Source organism: Dermacentor albipictus, chromosome 1 (assembly GCF_038994185.2).
Source record: "Dermacentor albipictus isolate Rhodes 1998 colony chromosome 1, USDA_Dalb.pri_finalv2, whole genome shotgun sequence".
Classification (NCBI taxonomy): Eukaryota; Metazoa; Arthropoda; class Arachnida; order Ixodida; family Ixodidae; genus Dermacentor; species Dermacentor albipictus.
The window spans coordinates 46,633,233-46,651,603 of record NC_091821.1 but is presented as its reverse complement, the minus strand read 5'-3'; the positions used below and the strand labels follow the sequence as shown (position 1 = coordinate 46,651,603).

At 48.0% G+C, this 18,371-nt stretch overlaps 1 long non-coding RNA gene across 1 annotated transcript in view; it reads left to right on the top strand.

Moving 5' to 3' along the window:
- The window catches only part of LOC139054898 (uncharacterized), a 41,024-nt gene extending 30,823 nt beyond the window's left edge, over positions 1–10,201 (top strand). Inside the window, exon 3 of the long non-coding RNA XR_011511604.1 lies at positions 10,002–10,201. This is a non-coding gene — a long non-coding RNA (uncharacterized lncRNA). The remainder of the gene's footprint in view (positions 1–10,001) is intronic.
- The last annotated feature ends 8,170 nt before the right edge of the window (positions 10,202–18,371 follow it).

Below are 18,371 nucleotides of genomic sequence, written 5' to 3'. Positions count from 1 at the left end.
GTTCCGGGATATTACCGAATCTAATTTTTAATGCTTCGGCTCGTTTATGCCTCCTGTCTTTGCTATGTTCCGGGTGCATGTTTTTTGGCAGGGGGGGGGGGGGGGGATAATTAGTTTTTTTCTAACTTCCCTATCTACTTCCACCTTCTGGGTGGCGCCTCTGTCCGGATTTATTCCAACTTTGGCCAATATGGCTCTTCCTGTCCTCGTGGTGCTAAGTCTCTCAATTTGAGAGGTTCGCACCGCTTCCGCCAGTTCTGCCCATGTGTTGTGCACTCCTAGAGCCATCAGTCTCTCTGTTGATGTACACATGGGCAGTCCTAGCGCTCGTTTTACGCATTTTCTCATTAGAGAATCAATCTTTTCTCTTTGCACCACTTTCAAATCGAGATATGGCGTTGCATAGCTCACCCGGCTGAATATGTACGCCTGTATTAGTTTAATTAATTTTTTTTCCTTTAGCCCTCGGCCTTTGCTGGCCACCCGCCTAATTAGGCTCAGGGTCTGTATTGCGTGATTCTGCAGCCTCTTGACGGTCTCGCCATTGTGGCCGTGTGACTGGAGAATCAGGCCCAAGATTCTAATTTGCTCGACTATTGGTACCTCTCTACCCGCCACTTTAATTTTGATCTCCGACGGTGCCTTGCACCTTAAGTGTTTCGGATTGTATATAAACAATTCTGATTTCTGCGGCGAGCGTGCTAAGCCTCTCTCGGCCGCGTAATCGACTATGATGTCGGTGGCGGCCTGGAGCAGGCTTTCGACGGCTGAATCACTTCCCCGGTTGACCAAGAGGGTGATATCATCCGCATATATACTAAATTTTAATCCCTCGAGCTTTGCCAATTGCTCGGGGAGTTCTCTCATAGCCACGTTGAAGAGTAGGGGAGACAGCACCGATCCTTGGGGCGTACCCTTACTCCCTAGCTCAATTGTGGGCGATTCCAGCGTTTGGAACCTCATGCAAGCAGTTCTTCCCGTCAGGAAGTCCCTGATGTATCGATATGTCCTGGTACCTACATTAATCTTGTTCAGCCCTTCCAGGACGGCCTCATGCTTTACGTTATCAAATGCCTTCGTGAGGTCCAGTCCCAGAATTGCTTTTGCATCTTTAGACCTTGAGTCTATTATATCACGTTTGATTTGGAGCATGACGTCCTGCGTACACAAGTGAGGTCGGAAACCGACCATCTCATGTGGCCACAGATCGCCCTGCTCCATAAAGCCCATCAGTCTGGTCTGGACGACGTGCTCCATCAATTTCCCCACGCATGAAGTTAAGGAAATTGGCCGTAAGTTTTCCAATTGCGGAGGCTTCCCGGGTTTTGGTATTAAAATAATGCTTGCCGTCTTCCACTGTTGTGGGAGCTCGCCTTTTTCCCAACATTCCTGCATGTACTTCGTTAGATAACTAATGGAATCATCGTCTAAGTTTCTGAGCATTTTGTTCGTTACCCCGTCAGGGCCCGGAGCCGACTTCGTTCTGAGTCTTACAATCTCTGCTCGCACTTCCGCTTCTGTGATGGGGGCGTCCAACGCCTCGTTAGGCGCTCCACCATAGTCGGGTAGTGAAGTTCGCGATGTTTCCCCCACGAACGTCTCAATTAATTTCTTCATGAAATAATGATCGTTCCCTACGAACGCGTGCCTAGCTTTTGCCAATCTTATACCGGATTGAGTTTTCGAGCTTGCGGGGTCCAACAAGTGCCGGAGGATGTTCCACGTCTTGGAGAGGTTCATGCTCCCCTCCATTTCGTCACACTTGTTGGCCCAATTTTGTTCGCATAGTGTAAAAGTATAATCTTCGATTTCCTTATTATGCCTAGCAATCCTTCTGAGGTTGCGGTTCCATTTCCGATTTTTGAGACGACGCTCCATGCTTTGCTTAGCTTCCCACATATGCAGAAGACGGCTGTCCGCTATCTCCGGGGCGTTATCCCCTTCGAGCATTTTTGTCATCTCTCTAACGTCCGATTTGAGCACCGTCGTCCATTCCTCGATGTTTCTGATGGGCCCCAGTTCCTGCGCTCTCCTGATATCTCTAAACTTATCCCATTCAACAACGGCCGGCGCGCGAGCCCTGCGCGTTTGAAGGCCCTCTTTCAGTATGGAAACAATTATGTAGTGGTCGCTGCCAAAATTTTGATCCGAATTATGCCATTCTAGATCTTTAATGTTTTTCGAGAATGTCAGATCTGGAGATGTATCCTTACTAACGCTGTTGCCCACCCTCGTCGTACTCTCAGGGTCCGTGTGCAGAGTGAGCCCTATGTCGTGCGTATCTTCCCACAGCTGTCTGCCTTTCGGGCTTTGGTGCGGGTACCCCCATTCCTGGTGATGTGCATTAAAGTCCCCCGCTATCAACAGTGGCTGGTTGCTTGAAATTTTGAGGGCCTTGCAAAGCAGAGCCCTGAACCTCACCTTCCTTTGCCTGGGTGAGCTGTATAAATTTAAAAGGAATAAACTAGGGTCCTTCTGTTTTCCGGTTAGAATTTCGACAAACACGTTCTCGATCTCTCTCGACTCTAGATCGTGTTCAATGGCCGCGATATTTCTTTTCACGAGCGTTGTGACCGAGGATTTCTCCCCCTGCCACTACGAAATGCCTGATAACCTGACAGTTTTGCGGGTCCTCCAGTTTCCTGGAGGGCAATCGCCAAAGGAGTCTCATCTAATAGCGGAAGGTACTGTTGCAGAATCGACCGCTTGCGCCGGAAGCCGCGACAGTTCCACTGCCAGATTTGATTTTCATTTGCGCGCCTGGCCATTTTGCATGTTGAGTGACGATCTGCTCCATATTCTGTTGCCACCCGTTCATGGCGACCATCTCATTCCTTAGCCTTTGGCATTCCTCGGCCTGTTTCTGAACTGCCCCGAGGACAGCTTGAATTTGGATGTTGATATGGTTCATAAATTCATTCATCTTGGCCTCTAAGCTTTCCAAATTTTCGACCCTTTTCTCTATAGCCTGAATAGGGTCGGCGTCTTGAATTTTGCGTTTCGTTGGTGGCGGGAGGGACGCCTCTGTGACCATCTTATCCTCTCCTTGCGGCTGTTGACGTGCCGCTGGGGGGGTCATCTGTCTAATGGGTTGTTGCGGAGGAGGGGTTGCCTGCCTCTGTGATTTCTTTAAGTTTTGGATTTTGGACCGTTGCAAATCGACTATTCCGGTTAATTTTTCGACCATTTTCTTTAATTTCTCAATTTCCTCGTCCCGTTTATCCCTCGGATTATTTTCCTGGGAGACCTTGCCCGCAAAATTCACACCCTTACGCTCCATGCTCCTACCTGTTAGATGCTGTTAGATATGGCGCCGTTTCCTGAGGCTACTTCGAGTTCCCCAGACCACATCGAATCGCAGCACAGCTAATTGAGGAATGCAGAAGCAGGGATGCCACATTCCTGAGGCAAGACACGTGTAAACAAGTTGGCGGCCCCCAGGTCGTGTGCCGCGGGGGAAGTATTCACTGCTTGTCTTCCAGAAAGCGAGGGGATAGCCCGGCACTGTTGGAAGAAAAGGGGGTCTCGAACCAAGACGGCTGTAATGCGCCGTGACAACATGACGGCTGTAATTGAGCGTGTCCGCCTTCGTCCGCCGTCACCCCCTGCCCTCTAGGCTGACGGAGCACTGCAAGTCAGCAAGGCAAGACCGCAGTGAGCTGCCGGGTGTGACACCGCCGCACGGGCACCTTCCATTGGCCGAAGATGGCGTCATCTGAGCGGGCTCTCCTATTGGCCGAACATGACGCGTCTTCCCGAGATCGAAGGGTTTAAAAGACGGAGACCGGGAGCAGCAGAGGATTCCAGAGATTCCAGAGCATTCCCTGATTCACCTCTCTCGAACTTCTTGCCGCGGGCCGCAGCGTCCGAGTTGCTGCCGGCCCGTAATGACTGTACGACTATTACTTGACTCTCACCTCTCTGTATATAATGTAAAATAAACCCTCCCAAGTTTGTTTTCATCTCGACGTCCGTCCTTCAACCCCTACAATGCCATCAGCCCCCCACCTATGTAATGGCCGGAAGTGCCTTTAGGGTACGTGAATAAAAAAAAAGAATAGTTTGCACATGCTACTTATTCGTTAACGTACGTTGACCCAAATAAGTATTATTTTACTGAAACCGAGCCTAATGGCAATAACTCTGTCATTCAATGTATTAATTTCTCGCCATATACATATTCCTTTTTGAGTTATTGACAATATCGGCATTTCGCAAAATGCACTGACACTATATCACAAGAAAGCGCGAACACAACACAACTCAAAAACGCGCACCATATCTGAACGCGGTCTCTCGCTGCACGCCCTTCGCTTCCCCTTTCCCTGACCAAGTCGCAGTTTCGCCCAAAATGCGAAGCGTTGATAGCGAAAGAAATAATTAGACAGCTGTACGAAGTAAGGTTAGCAAAGTTATCGACTGTATAAACTGCAGCAAACATTCGCTCGCAAGCTAAACTAAAAGCATGGCGTCACGCGCGCATATAGGCAATCACTCACTCTCAGAATGCTGGCGTGATGAAGAGCCGCAGCAACGGCGGCGCGAACACTTCATGCTGCCACCTCCAGCTTCAATGTGTCTTCGAAACTTGAGATTTCTTGGCTCCACTTCTGGGGGCAGTGCTTCATATATGCTGTTTTTCAAGCATGGTCCTTTTGTGTGCGGCCGAGCGGGCCGTTTGTGGGCTGGTCCCGGTTAACGCCGCTTTTGAGGATCGCTCGCTATATGGGACTTTTTTTTTCTGCTAAAATTGGTGCGTGGTCGTACTTCGCCGCACTCATTGGAGGCTAACGCTGAGTGAGAGGGCCGTGCGCTCTCGCAGCAACGAGCTATAGCGGCGCCCATGCTGCGTTTTCGCCCATGGCGCGGAGGAACATTTGCTTCCTCTGCCGCCAGCGACTAGGCGTTTGTACAGTGCTAGGTGTTCGATGGAGGCAAAATAAACCTGTCCTTCGTCGACTTGGCCACTGCCGTGCTTCTTGCGGCGCAACGCTCGGTGCCCCTCGAGCGCGATATACGGTGCGCCCGATTGCGCGCGGCGACGCGGCCGGCACTGCGGCTCGCACTGAACCCGCCGTGGTCGGAACGCCGGCCAAAAATCGCGTCACCACAGTACAAACGAAGAAACTCAATGACAAAAGAAAAGCATCCCGGGGCCACGTTACACAAAGGAAAAAAAAGGGAACTACGTTTTACCGGTGTTCATACAAAACCGCGAAACGACTTCTTAAGGCTCAAGTTTGAGGCTCTTGTTTGTCTCAAGTTACGTGGGACACTGTAGTTGAATTTTTGACTGGTTTTGCCTTCTCACACGAATGTTAGTCAGACCTATACATGTGAGCCGCCTTACACATGCGGGGCTGCTCTCCTTCAGAATATATATATATATATTGAAGCGGTCTGCGCTGGACGCATGAAAGAAGACGAAGGAAGGTGCTAGGGGAGAAGTGAGGAGGAAGAAGTTGGAATAAAATGGCGGACGACACCCGTCTCACTTAGATGATGTCATTTCTGTTGCCGTTATAGTTAGGAACGCTACATTTTGGCGCAGCCGACAGTTTTCGAAGACCAGCGATGCGGGTGACGTTTTTCGTCGACCAGGCGTCATCAGAGTCTGTTGTGTTCACCCGATACCAAGTGCACGGTGAGCCAGCGACGGACCTTCCTCTTGAAGTTAGTTCTACCGCGCTGATCAACGTGGTACTGCAACAAGCTGCAATCAGCCGCCAAGCCCTCGTGCAAACAGGATCGGTGACAGTGAATCTACAACTGCAGACACTGAGCGAACTCGTTCTGGAACCCATACGACGTGGCACCCTCAAAGAGGAAACACCTGCCGGGAAGGTGAGCCTAGACTTGAGTGTTATGGAACTGCAAAGGAACATTATACAACAGATCGAAATAATGAGAACTTTCGTCCAAGCGCTTAGTCGAGAGCAGTCAGCACGAAGTATTGTTGAACCAGATGTTTTTGAAGGAAAATCGCAAAATGCACACTACTGGCTGTGTTTTTTCGAGTACGCCTGTGACAAGAATCTGTGGCACTCCGACGACACAAAGATTTTGCATATGCGCCGCTATTTGGGCGGTATAGCCAGAAAATGGTATGACGTGCAACTCATGGATTATGGAACAACATGTTGGAAACTGTGGAAAAGCAACTTTTTAGGGGCTTTCGAAGGCAACGCAGTAGAAAGATGGGATGCGGCACTGCGGTTCAGTTATACAGGTGGCTCTCTGCTTGAGTACTGTCTTGAGAAGCGTCGCCTGTTGTATTCTGCAGAACCGAAGCTGTCGTCTTCTGCTGTTGTAGCTTTAATAACGCAAGGGTTGTGTATCGAGATCCGTTGTCATGTCCAGCTCAAAGGTCCAAGAACGTTTGATGACCTTCTGAACTTTCTACAGACCTCAGTGCCAAGAATTACATCGAGAAGACAGCCAGATGGTAGAACAGAGCAACTTGATTCCAATCTAGAGTCGTTGCCGTCAACTGAATGTGAACACAGCTTCATAAACAAATCTCTGGGAAGCGTAAATCATGACTGTGAGGATGGTGAAGAACCAATTACCGCAGTTCACGGCAACCTACTTCCACATAATCTGTCTACCGTGCATCACAAGCCCCAGAAAAAGAGCTTCAGTGAGACAGTATATTTGGTGTCGTCAAGCTTATTGTACGCCCCCATTAAGGTAGATGGCATTGAAGTGAAGGCTCTCGTTGACAGTGGAGCTTCGGTATCTATTATCAACAAGACTCGAGTGGATGCCAGTCGTCTGCACGCTGGTAGAACATTGCGTGTCCAAGCCTACGATGGGTCAGTGACCATGCATAGCGAATGGGTAACCCTGGCTATTGAATTTCAAGGAAATGCTATTACCAGTGACGTATTGGCCATTCCCAATGTCACCTACGATTTTCTTTTGTCCCGTCCAGACATGAAAAAAACTTAAGATGAACCTCTATTGGGATGACAAGGTAATGGCCGAAGACACGATAAGAACAGAAGACCCTGGTGAAGAACCTAGTGTATCAAGGCTAATTTTTCACCACGAAGACATCAAGACTAAGTACCCAGAGCTTATATGCATAGGAAGCTACCCTCCAGCAATGAAATCCCATGTCGTTCCTTTCGAGCTCGCAGATAAAACAGTGGTTCGTAGAACCCCCTATAATATGTCCAGAGATAAAAAGGTGTGGCTGAAAAAGGAGTTGCAAGAAATGTTAGACGCAGGTATCATCCGGCCTTCTGTATCCCCATTTGCTTCTCCTATCACTATTGCACCTAAAGAAGACGGGACATTCCGCCTCTGCACAGACTACCGGGCTCTCAATCGTCAAACTGAATTGATACCTTATCCAATGCCGAGAATCGACGACATCATTGACGAAACCGGTGGTTGCCATTGGTTTTCACGAATCGATCTCTGCAAGGGCTTTTGGCAGATTCCACTAAGTGAAGAAACGAAGAAGTACACCGCGTTCATAACCCCATTTGACTTGTTTGAGTACAACCGCCTACCATTTGGTTGGAAAAACTCCCCTGCGTGGTTTCAGAAGATTATGACGGACATTCTGAAACCTTACCTGGGCACATTTTGCAATGTGTACATCGACGACATCATCATCTACTCAAAGACAAAGGACGAACACCGTAGTCATCTTTCAAAAGTTCTTCATGCTCTCAGTCTTGCCCAACTCAAAGTCAACTTCAAGAAAAGTGCGTTCTTTCAAGATACCGTAGTATTTCTTGGCAGGGTGTTTGATGGACAGACTAAAAGCACCAAGCAAGAATCGGTAGAGAGAATCTCCAAGCTGGTAAAGCCTTATGATGTGCACTCCCTGCGCGTTTTTCTTGGCCTTGCAGGACACTTCCGGGCGTTTATCAAAGACTACGCACTGAGAACAAGGTGCCTCACACGTTTAACTCAGAAAGACGTGCCTTTTCATTGGGACGAGAAGTGCGAAGCTGTCTATCGTGAGCTTGTAAAACTAATATCGTCGGACCCTATCTTGCGAATACCGGATTTTTCCTTGCCTTTCGTGCTGAACACGGACGCATCACATTATGCTACCGGTGCAGTTCTATACCAGAAGCCATCCAAACAAGCTGATCAAACCAAACACTACGTCGTGGGGTACTACAGCTATACCCTGAAACCCGCCGAAATCAATTACTGTACCACAGAAAAGGAAGCTCTGGCCGTCTTAAAAGCTGTGCAGTACTTTCGTACTTACCTGGAAGGTGCCAAATTCATACTTTTCACGGACCATCAAGCATTGACTCAACTTCTGAGCATGGCCCAGCCAAGAGGCCGCATTGCTAGATGGGTGAACTATCCGCAACAATTTGATTTCGTAATTTCGCACCGTCCTGGCCCACTCCTCACTGACGCTGACGCACTATCAAGATTACTTGTACAGGAATCAAGCAATAATCCAGATACAATCAATCATATTAAGCTATGGGAAGGTACTGAAGAGCTCCAGTTTATCAATGGAAGGTATCACGTACCACCAACTATGATTCCAAGGATTCTTCATCTATACCACGACACCCCTGAATCGGGTGGACATGATGGCTTCTGGCGCACTTATAAGAAATTGCTCATGAGATTCACATGGCCGGGCATGAAAAACGACATCAGCCATTACATCCGCACATGCCACCTCTGCCAGGTGAACAAAGTTAAATTCAAGCAATCGACAGACGTTATGACAAACCCTGAATATTCAAGCATCCCGTTCGAAGTAATTCATTTGGACTTCGCGGAGCTCAAAAAGAAGGGGGAAAGAGTCAAGCGAACGCAAGCTTTCTTGCTCTCCATAGATGAGTGCACACGGACGATTGCGGCTAAAGCTGGCAAAAAAGACGCAAACAGCGTAATAGACCTCCTCAAAGCTGAGTGTTTTAAACACACAAAGACGCTCGTCTGCGACAACGGGCCGGCTTTTCGGAGTGCCAAATTATCAAAGTGGGCCCAGGAGCACGGCATCATGATAAAGTATTCTTCTCCATACCACCCGGCAGCAAACGGCCTAGTGGAACGTGCCATACGAGACATCAAACAGTATCTGAAGATGTATCCAGACTTTGCCGGTGGCTGGAAGTGCTGTCTCGAGGCCGCTGTGAAGCATCACAACAGATCATACACCACGAGTTTAGGCTGCAGCCCTCATTTTGTAACTTCAGGTACAGCGCCCATACTTCCTGCAGATCGTGAGCTAGGTCTCCTAGAGAACCTCGAACTTGCGGAAGTAAGGAAAACTGTCAAAGAACAGGAGATCTACAAGCGCCGCATGAAGCGAAACTTTGATAAAAGGCACAGTAGCGAGATACCGGACATACAGCCTGGAGACTATGTCCTTGTAAGGAAAGGAGCTGTGCCCTCAAATTCAAAATATTGCGGACCATTTCAAGTTATTAAGACTGCATGCCAGCATGGAATATTGAAGAATGTCTGGTACGCCGGAGCCTCGGGCCAAACGGAGTGCGCCGCTATTGGAAACGTATTCAAGTATTACCCCAGGAGGTGTAATTAAAAGAAATCCGGAAGAGTGAAGCGGTCTGCGCTGGACGCATGAAAGAAGACGAAGGAAGGTGCTAGGGGAGAAGTGAGGAGGAAGAAGTTGGAATAAAATGGCGGACGACACCCGTCTCACTTAGATGATGTCATTTCTGTTGCCGTTCTAGTTAGGAACGCTACATATATATATATATATATATATATATATATATATATTGCAACTAACGGTGCTCTGCCGGACCGCCGTCAGTTGCACTTCGTTCCTTGAAGAGGCAAGACGTGCGTTGTGTAAGCTCCCGAAAAACACTTTGCAGCGTGGCGAACACGCTTTATAGATCATGGATCCGGGACATCAATGAGGTGTGACGTAACGCTTACGCATTTGTCACGCATTTAACGCGGGGGGTTGGATGGGCACACCCAAAGTATATGATCTTGGTCTGCACTTAGGTTTGGATTTTTTCTTGAAATTTCAGCCATCCTTTTGGAACTTAGCACGGATGGAGTCTGTATACCCGCCGTAAAGTCGTGACCTGATCCTGGGAGAGAATCAATTCTTCGGCAAGCCCCCACGCTCGATGACTGGGAGTATGCGATCAAGACGGATGACGCAGAATGCGAAGTCATGTTGGCAGAGAGGGCTATCCGTGTTGCGGCCACCTGACCTCCGCGCTAGCTCCTCTGCCAGGGTCTCAACGAGTAATTTACGGCTCCAATAAAGTTTATTTCTCTCACTCTCTCGCATTTACCGCTAAATAGCCACTGAATGTTTGTTTGTGCATCATTCGATTGATCTACCCACCGGTTGACAGACGAAGCAACCGACCAATGAAGCACTCCACACGGCGCGAGCTCAAGTATAGAGCTCACCCTTCGAGCGCTGGCAGACAAGCGTCTTCTCGGCTCTCTGGGAATCAAAACTAGAGGCCTGCCGCTCCTATATAGACACGTGCACTAGTTAGCGCCGCAGCGCGGCCGACCGCACCGAGGAGTTCCTCCTTAACCACTCGGTATATAAAAAGCTTCCATTATTCTGCGGGCACGAGAGCCGCCTTTCACGTTGCCTTTTCTTCCGCCATTGTGGCTTTTCTTTTTAAATTCACTTGTCTCGCATCGCTCTCTCACTCTCTCTTGCTTTGTTCGCGCCGAACAGCAGAGCTGCCGCATACCGCAGACTGAACGCAAATGTCCCAAATTATTACGACAGGAGATGCCGGCTCGTTCGGCTCAACACGGTAGTTAAATTTTGACACACGGACAGTCGTTTAACGTGCATCTCTGCACGAGAGCTTTCGTGCGCTTCGGTGCTTTCCCAAGTGCGACCGCTCGTGCGCAGGAAGCTGAACGACAACGTCTGACATTACGTGCTCCTCGGCTCGAACACGTAAATGTGGCTTGAATGGATAAATATAGCTGTAGGCGCGCCCGTGAAGCCAATCCGGATTTTACTTTCATTGCAAAAAGTTGTCAAAAGAATGCAAGGGTAGCTTCGGGTAGCAACTGCAAGCTTTAAAGAAAGAGACAGAATAAAGTTTCGCGCGGTATAAATACCCAAATGGATACAACAGGCACGTACCCAGGAATTTTTTTCAGGGGGGGGGGGGGGGGGCAAACCAAGGTAACTTCTATGCAAATGAGGGGGAGGGTACTTTACTAGTACAGATGTGGATAACGTCCCCCATTCGCCATAAAAACGCGTAAACTCACAAAATAGAAATGAAATAAGGTGTATTTTACAGGTACGCCTGTGCGATACACCTCTCCTTTACTTGGCAAACAAGGTACTACGTCAAATGGACCTGCGCAGGAAAGAAGCGCAGGAAGAACACTGCCAAGAACAAGTCAAGAAGCCGAAGTGTAAAATAAAGATTACTTTAGTAGAATACAACTATAAAAAAAAAACAGCAGTTTGCAACCAAGGCACAAAAATCGCACGGAGTTGTGTTACTTCGCCAGCCAAGCACAGAAGCAAACAAAATCGTCGTCATGGGGCCTATTCAAAATGGCGTCGTACTTGATACCTCCGGAGCGTCTGCTCTTCTTGTAGAGTCTTTTCATCGCCGGAAGCAATGAGGTGTGCAACAGACATGGACAAAGTGTATGGAGTCTGAGCATTTCACTCTTCAAAACTCTGCGGTGCCGGTCATTTCACTGCTGAACCCGTTTTACTCATGAAACTTCACTGCCAACTGAAGTGAGACTTGACAATAAATAGTTGCAGCAAAGCAAGCATATTATTTCAGTTCAATAAAGAATTAGGCTTTGGCCATTCCACTATTCCATTTAATTCCACTTAAATACGGGAAGGGGGGGGGCGTGCCCCCCCGGGCCCCCCCTTGGGTACGTGCCTGGTATACAGCATATACGCGCAACAAGACATGGGCCAACAAAGCCCGCCAAATGCAACAGAGGGCCCTTTGAGCCCCCCCCCCCCCCCCCCCCCCGCTCTGAAAGGCCGCCGGGTGCCACAAGCGAGCCGCCTTGAAGTAAACGATGAGGCGTGGCAACTGCATGTTGCCGAGGTGGCATTCCCCACTCTGAAGGGCCGCCGGGCACAACACTATCCAGCCTCTCCAGGTGCGTATTTTTGCTTGCACGACAAATCGCATGTTTCATTAATTGGTTTGTTCACTTCAAAGTGCATGTTGCAACTGCAGAAGTGAAGCCGGGCTATCACGGTCGAGGCGCAGTGAACCCTCGTTCAACCGGAGTAACAAGCATCGTAAGTGCTATTCCAATAACACGGGAGCTCAGAAAACGCATATTGTAAGAAAGGCGCTTTCGACAGTGGCGAAATTGCAACATATTATTTTTTTACCAAATCACAGGCGGGCGTAGCGTTTGAGGGACGTTTCTTCAAGGCGCCAGTAATACACCCACCTTCTAAATCTTTTGCGCACCTTCTAAAGCCCTCCTGGCCGTCACTGCACTCTACTTTGTTCCAAAGTAATCGAAGATTGGTCCGCCTCTCTGATGTCGAGGGCATTTCGCGGGGTTCTCTGTCCGCCTCAATGTCCTCTTCATCTGCGCGCCATCAGCACAATAACGTCGACGGTTTCTGCGTCTGTGTCAGCTGCAAGCCTATAGCAGTGTCCACGCTGGCAAGTGTAGGCGAAATCGTCCTCGTGCATGCGCTCTTCGCCGACAACCTGTGTGCGCACGCCAGCAGAGCTCGCTATACAGCTGCAAGTTTCATCAGCTAGCTCTCGGGCACATATGAGCGACAGAAAGTATGGTATCCGCGAAAGAATTGGTGATCTATGCGGGCGCAAGGGGGGGTTGACAGTGCAGTTGACAGTGCAGCCACGTCCATGTCTGTTCGTTCCTTTCTGTGTCCGTGTTCTACTATTTATACTACCGCAATCCTGGAATACCGTATAACACTTTTCGAGATTGATACAAATAAAGACAAAAGGTCACCGTCTATGTAGCCCCGATCCTCCCGCTTCGCATTTCGTACGAAGCGGAGTACGGCGTCACTCCTCTTCAAATAAACCGTTCTCAAATGCACGTGACGTGGCCGGAACCACGAAAATGGAACGTAAACGCAAGCAGGGAAGCACATTTGTCCAGTGTTATACGTGTGCTCATGTTCCCCTTTGCGCTGCAAGAAATATGTCAAAGTGACGTCAAATATGACGATTTCGCCCCGAATAACTATGCAATAAGGGAATAACTCGATATATTCATCCCATTACTGCTGTTGGGCCATGCGACAAACTATAAAAGTTTTTTATGATGATGATCACCGTCATCATCATTATAATATTTATTATTAATATTATCCCCATCATCATCCTTATCATCCGCCTTGAAACAGCCGGTGTCGAGGTAGATTATACGACCAAGCTCGTTTTTTAACCTTTCTGTGTCTTCATCTTAAGCTAACGGCTAAATTAGGAAAAATAGAAACTTCGCTTCATTGCACGTTTTCTTTTCTTTACGCCACCAGTCAAACATCCAGCCATCAGACACTATATTCGCGGACAACTTTCCGTTACAATGAAGGGAAAGCTACGGAGGCAAAGCGCGCACAAGTGAGAGCGCTTCTGAAAAGAGTCCCGTGTTTTTATCCCCATTTGTTTAAGCTGGGGAAGAGAAAACATAAACACCTTATTCGCAATAGTTAAATTAGATAAAACACACCACTGAACGTAAAAGCTTACTTATTTTGCGGCTTTTCCCTTCCGCGTCTGGGCAAACGCGAAACCGTCGTACGTGAAGCTGCGTCGATTCCGCGTCTGCTCCGAGCAACCAAAAGCACTGTCAAACGCTGGCGGACTACTTGGCGCAGTAACACATGTGAAGAGGCTCCGCCCCCGTAGCTTTCGCTTTATTGCCACAGAAACTTGTCCGCGAATATAGTCTCTACCGCAGATCCATTCACGTTTCCCCATGTTCCCTAAAACCAAAGGCCACGCACGGGCATGCAGATAGCTATACGTTATCGCTGGGTGGTATACTGTGACCCGCCGTCGTTGCTTAGTGGGTGTGGTGTTGGGCTGCTAAGCACGAAGTCGAGGGATCGAATCCCGGCCCAAGCGGCCGCATTTCGATGGGGGCGAAATGCGAAAACACCCGTGGTACTTAGATACAGGTGCATACTAAAGAACCCCAGGTGGTCAAAATTTCCGGAGTCCCCCACTACTGCGTGCCTCATAATCATGTCGTGGTTTTGGCATGTAAAACCCCATAATGTCATTGGGTGGGTACTGTGACATAATAACACGACATGCTCAATGGTGTCCACACCATTTCCACACGCTATAGACAAATCTTCATCTGGAAATTTCCTGCTATAATTCCGTGTTTGGGACACCCTCACCCGGCTTTGAACAATAGGGCAAACTAGAGAACGATAGAGCTAGCTTCCTCTCCATTGCGTCTATCTAGAATAATATTTCTGCATATCTGACTTTAAGTTAGCGTAATATACTTACTGGTTATTTGCCTACTTCAATTCCGCCAGTGTGAGTCAAGGTTCTTTCTACGCAGGTATTACCGAAATAATCTACCCGTTTATCTATTTACGTTCATATTCCTCAGTCATTCCTCAGTCGTTTTTCTAAGAAGATTTTGCTCTGAACCTCCGGCACTTCACACAAACTTGCAGCGGCCGAAAACTGGACCAAGGGACACACACATGTACAGTCAGGAGCAAAAGTCGAGAGACCACGGCTTCAGCCGTGAAATTGTCTCAACGCTATACATTAGTCCAACAGGCGCACGTAACCTGTAGCATAATGGCGTAGCCAGCTAGGAGTGGTTTTTTTTCTTGTTTTTTGTGGAGGGGGCGCACTTGTTCGGGGACGGGGAAGGAGAGGGGGCAGGGCAGGCGGCATCCTGGTACACAGAATTTTTTTAGGGGGAGGGGTGGGGGGGTAGGGGACGTGCTCAATATGCTCCCCCATTGGCGACGCATCTGGCCGGTACCACTTGATTTCAGCCTGCAGGGCTAGGCGGCGAAGGGAAAAAAATTCATGCCTTCTGCGGCCACTATACTTTCATTCGCGACTCTATAGCATACATACAGAGCTGACCGGCATGAAGGCTTTATTCGCGGATCGGTCTTATATAATAATGAACAAGACTTTCATATTGAATATCCTTACGCGACCCCCATTACAGCATGTTGCGTAAATATATTCAATGTCTCAGTTTCCAGAGAGATACACTGAAGGGCTGGCAACACCATCATTCTTGCACCGATCAAATGCGACAGCTCCTAGTATGTCCCTTGTTAGCATTGTCTGGATGCTTGTGCAACGACGTAAACATTAATGAAGGGTTGGCGAACAATCGCACTGGCGGCAATGGGGTGCTAGATTGCCCAATATAGCAGTTCTGCCTGTAATGTATACTATATTATGTTCCCTTAATCTAACACTGACACATCTAACATTAATCTAACATTGACACATCGACGTAGCTCTTTCCACAGGACACCGGCAGCGAGAAGACAACGCGCTCCGTGCCTGCCACTAACTGGTTTTGGTGGCCTGTGTAATTTTCGCTGCTATTAAAAGATACGTCTTGTGGATGTGTCGGTGATAGATTAAGTAAACATAACTGCAATACAGTCGGAGCTGCTGCATCTGGTAACCTAGTCCTCCACTGCCACGAGTGCGATTGCTCCCCTACCTTTCATGAATGTACGTATCGCCCCCTCCCCCCACGCCTCGGTGTTAGACACAAGAATTCAGACAAACCAACCAGAGTACTAGGAGCTTTCATAATTGATCCATGCAAGAATGATTGTATCAGCAGCCATGGAAAAGAAATTGAATGTCTACGCAGTATTGCAATCACCGATAAGAAAACCTTGGGCGAAATTAACCAAGCGAACTAACGAACAAATTTTGGCGTATGAAAGACCTTACGAAAAAAGCGTATTCACAAACCTATAGAACTGTTCGTAAGATCAGCAAGCTTGCGATGCCTGCTGCTGCCAAGACGAGCGCTGTAGCCGAAAAAAGGCGTGTATGTAATGGTAGCGCAGGTGCGAACTTCCGTATACTTGCGCCAATAGTAAGCGCATAAGTCGATTAACAAAACCTAACAGCCGTCGTAGCTGCCGACATAAGAAGAAATTTCAACAATAGGCGGGTAGCAGTCTTACGAACCTAATTATGTCTGTCTCCGCTGCTCTAGCTGAAGCGGGTAAACATTGGAACGTGCTGTAGCGGCCATTTGGCCAGAGGCCACCACTGATAGCCGAGGATAGCGCGTGCTTACGTTTTTGTGGGGCGCTCTGATTTTTCATCTCAAAATGCATTGAACAGTTTTAGTGAATACATGTGTTGGGCGGGCGCTGCTGTGAAAGACTGTAACATTAATGCACAGCTGAGAACTTCTTCCTAATGTCTGATAGGCTGTTTCTTCGTGCGCGCAATAGCCGGATTTTTCATACTCCTCATGACATTCTGTTGGGTGGTAGCAAATAGAAGTGTAGCGTCCGTCCCTGACAACCATCAAGTTTGTAATTTGTCTTTTGGACACTGCTATACATATTTCTTTCTAATTTCAGCTTTCTCTCGCTCATAGGGCTGCAGATGATTATTTTTCCCGACCCTATTGAGGTTATAATTCTCCATGTGCGATGAAAAAAAAAACAGAAACCGCCTAAACATTTATAATTATCAAATCTTATTGCTTTTGTACAATTCGCTGTCTTCCATGCGTTACCCTCAGCCTTCTATTATGTTGCTCTAACTTCAATTCAGCACTAAGTAGAAGCGACATAGTGTCTCTGCCCACGGTTTGGCTTATCCTGTGGCCTATGGTGTGAGTGAACGTATGCATGCGTACAACGGACGACAATCCTGTCTTCGCATGATATGAAGCGGGACGACAAATTCGATGACGTATAGAAAATTAAATGGCGAATAAAATCGCGTACCACCATTGCTACGAAAATCATGTGGACTGCTCGAACAAGAGTGATGCTGTAAAATACACCTCACGAACGGCGCGAATAATTGTCACATAAGTCCACACACACACACGCACACGCGCGCGTGCCCATGCACGCATGTACTGTACCTTCGTAATACACACTTCGTTTTTGGTGCTTGTTCTTTCTATCTTTTCCTCCTCTCACTTAAGAAGCCCTTCATGGGCGTTTGTGAATTCAGCGCAAGAACTTTCCTCCAGCGGGTGACGTTCTTACGGTCTTCCGAGCCTGCTACACAGCAGTGAATCCAAATAACTGCATGAAAAGGCTGGCCACAGCGGCCTGGTATCGCCAAGCGAACAACGTGAAGCGAGCACGACGATACGTGTGGTCACTAAAACGCGTCGTATCAGCAAGATCAGCGTTTGCATCGCTCCAATTATGCTGCCTTGTCTGCTGACCCGGCGGCGTACAGTTCCATCACTTAAGCCAGCGCGCTTGGACGAAGCTACGACATTTGCGCATAATTGGCGGTGCGAGTGCACATCGTATGGATTGTACTGAAGGATTTAACGACCTTCACATCAAGGCAGTGGTCATTGCAGCATTCGGCTGACAACTCGAAAACGATTTCATTTACGTGTAACGTCCCTATTTACGTTCAGCCACAGCGAACGCATCCCGCAACTCCTCAGACTTCTACTTTGCCTCAGTGGGATTTCCGGCTTCATGTTTTAATTAGCCGCAGGAAAAGTGGGAAAATGTACGTTTATCAAGAAAGTGGTCAGGCAAGGAGACACAATCTCTCCAACGATATTCACTGCATGCTTAGAAGAAATATTCAAGCTGTTACACTGGGAAGGAATATGAGCGACGATCAACGGCGAATTTCTCAACATCCTTCAGCTTGCCGACGATATTGTTCTGTTCAGCAACGCTAGGGACACATTGCAACAATTGAATGAGGACCTGAACCGAAAAAGTGTATGAGTAGGTTGGAGATTATTATGCAAAAGACAAAGGTAATGTTGAATAATCTGTCAAGCGAACAAGAATTTCTGATCGGCAGTCAGCCTCTAGAGTGTGTGCAGGAGTAAGTTTATCTAGGTCAATTACTCACTGGGAGCCTTGATAATGAGAAGGAAATTGACAGAAGAATGACAATCGGTCAGAGCGCATACGGCCGGCATTACCAAATCATGACTGGGAGCATCACCGCGGTGGTTGAAAAAGATAGTCTACAATAATTCCTTTTCTTCTATTACTATCATATATACAACAGAAACTTGGAGGTTAACAATGAAACTTGAGAAAAAGATAAGGAGCGCTCAAACAAGCGGTGGAACGAGAAATGTTGGGCCTAGCGTTGAGACAGAAAGAGAGCGGTGTGGATCAGAGAGCAAACGGGAGTTGTGCTAGATGAAATTAAGAGGAAAACTTGGAGCTGGGCAGG